Here is a 2626-nt window from a genome sequence, read left to right as displayed (position 1 = left end):
GGCCTCTCCCGCTGCGGAGCACAGGCTCCGGACGCGCAGGCTCAGCGGCCACGGCCCACGGGCCCAGCCGCTCTGCGGCACATGGGATCCTCCCAGACCCAGGCACGAACCCGCATCCTCTGCATCGGCAGGCGGACTCTCAACCACTGCGCCACCAGGGAAGCCCAAGGGTAGGGATCTTTGATTATTTTTTTAGTGATATAGTCTGGGCACCTCCGAGAGTGTTTGGCACACTGCTGGCACTCAACACTCATGTGTTCTGTCAGCAAATGAATGCATTCAAGAGCTGTCAATCATTTACTTTGCCTTACGCCAGTTGTTGTTAATTTAACCTGGGGTCGTATGCCCACGGTATTTTCTTTTCACCATCTAAATCCTTTTCAAGAATTGCTTTGTGTGTGTGTGTGTGTGTGTGTTCACTTTCTTTAATATCACTACATTACCATGTTATCACCATGGAATGTAAATTCAGGTTAGACAAGCGAATTTCACAAGTACAATAAAGCATTCTGTAACATACCAAAGTTTGTATAAAGTCTGACCAATCCAGCTTTCTCATAAACCACTTCCATTATAGGTAATTTACTTAGTTTAACATTTATGATTCTTATAGAGATAATAAACACACTGCAGACATTTAAAAAGTGTTTTTTGGGGCTTCCCTGGTGGCGCAGTTGTTGAGAATCCGCCTGCCAGTGCAGGGGACGCGGGTTCGATCCCTGGTCCGGGAAGATCCCACATGCCGGAGCAACTAAGCCCGTGCGCCACAACTACTGAGCCTGCGCTCTACAGCCCATGAGCCACAACTACTGAGCCCATGTGCCACAGCTACTGGAGGCTGCGCACCTAGAGCCTGTGCTCTGCATGCAACAAGAGAAGCCACCGCAATGAGAAGCCCATGCACTGCAATGAAGACCCAATGCAGCCAAAAATGAAAAAATAAAATAAATTTTAAAAAATAAATAAAAATTGTTTTTCATTTACCTTTGCATTAGCACGTAAAATACACATTTCTACTTCAAAATGACATTGACAAATTATTCTAGTATACCAGCAGCAAAATATAATTCTTCAATTTCAAAAGAGCTAAAAGGGGATCTACAATTGAGTTATTCTCACGTTTACAACTATGATTCTGAAATAAATATTACTTCTAAGCAGCTCTGTTATCAGCTTTTCAGGTTTGGTTTAAAACACACACACATACTTGCCAGGAGGTTTATAATGTCCATGTGCTGTTCTGAAAGGTTCCTCAAGCGCTAACCAGCCCTTAAAACAGTACTCATTCCACAAGGCAGTCAGAAAGAGTTAAATTAACTGGGGTAAATAGGATTCCTACATTACATCAAAAGTATATGATATTCTGCAGCAACTGGGAGCATTTCAGGATTGGCATGTTGTCCTCTTTAGAACTAATTTCATCAGAAGAGTTTAAGCAGGTGGACATTGTACCACTATCAAGTGCATTTAAAAGTGACATGTTTCGGGCTTCCCTGGTGGCGCAGTGGTTGGGAGTCTGCCTGCCGATGCAAGGGACGCGGGTTCGTGCCCCGGTCCGGGAGGATCCCGCATGCCGTGGAGCGGCTGGGCTGGTGGGCCGTGGCCGCTGAGCCTGCGCGTCCGGAGCCTGTGCTCCGCAACGGGAGAGGCCACAGCAGTGAGAGGCCCGCGTACCGCAAAAAAAAAAAAAAAAAGAAAGAAAAAAAAGTGACATGTTTCTTTTGTGCTAATTTGACTCCCCTGAATGACCTAGCTAGTGAGCTAGTCACCAGTAACTTGGTCACCAGGCAAATCAAGCCTGCAAGAAAGGAAGCCAGTATTCAAATTACCATGTTATTGTCTGACCCAAACAATTTATTTTCAACATAAACATATAACCTCAATATGAGATGTCTAACTAAAGCAAGCACCACTAACAAGACCAAGACAGCATCTCCTCTTCTAAGGTTTAGGTTTTACCCAGAATTCTTGATACATGGAATAGCCCATACCAAGAATAATTGTTCCCACAACAAAGCCTTGGGCTGCCATGTGCATGTGGATCAGGTGAACAGACATTTTAGTATTTCCCCTGCTCTTCAATTTAAATATATAATCCATACGCAATGATTGCTGCAAAGTGTGCCATTCCAAGGGGGACAAATGGTGCCTCTCTAGGTTTTCTAATAAGTTTACATCCCTGATCTTCATCATATGAAGAAGAAGAAACATCTGTATCACTTGACATAGTGATTGAAGACTCTTCAGACAACTACAAGACGTCTCAGGCTCCAACCGGCTTCTGGCCCACCTCCTGTACTTGCCATCCATCAGGCTTCTCCTGGTCCCGCCCGCCAAGAATTGGCTTTAACGTTTGCATTCATTTGGAGCTCACTTTTGAAAAATTTTAAATTTGAAAACAAATGATAACACAGCTATTTATACTCAGTTTTGTGAGGTGAATTGTTTTCGATGTTCCACTTCTTTTTTCTTACTCTGACTTTTCCAGTCTTGAGTTCTTGATTTTGAGTATTACTCTGGCAGTTGGAATTTGTTTTTGAGTAATGTTTTCAGTAAGGATTCATAATATGTGGACTGAAATAAAAATACACAACATGAGAGCTATGAGTTTCAGTTTTATTTGGGG

The 2626-nt window shown here is 43.5% G+C and overlaps 1 pseudogene across 1 annotated transcript; it reads right to left on the bottom strand.

The window, feature by feature from the left end:
• Positions 1–1506: 1506 nt before the first annotated feature.
• On the bottom strand, positions 1507–2227 carry LOC308616781 (HIG1 domain family member 1A, mitochondrial-like; annotated as a pseudogene). The gene has a single exon. The product of its transcript is annotated as an HIG1 domain family member 1A, mitochondrial-like (transcript).
• Positions 2228–2626: the final 399 nt, after the last annotated feature.

Source organism: Mesoplodon bidens (genome assembly GCF_964165515.1).
Source record: "Mesoplodon bidens genome assembly, chromosome: 4".
NCBI classification, from domain to species: Eukaryota; Metazoa; Chordata; class Mammalia; order Artiodactyla; family Ziphiidae; genus Mesoplodon; species Mesoplodon bidens.
This window is presented reverse-complemented; position numbering and strand designations above follow the sequence as displayed.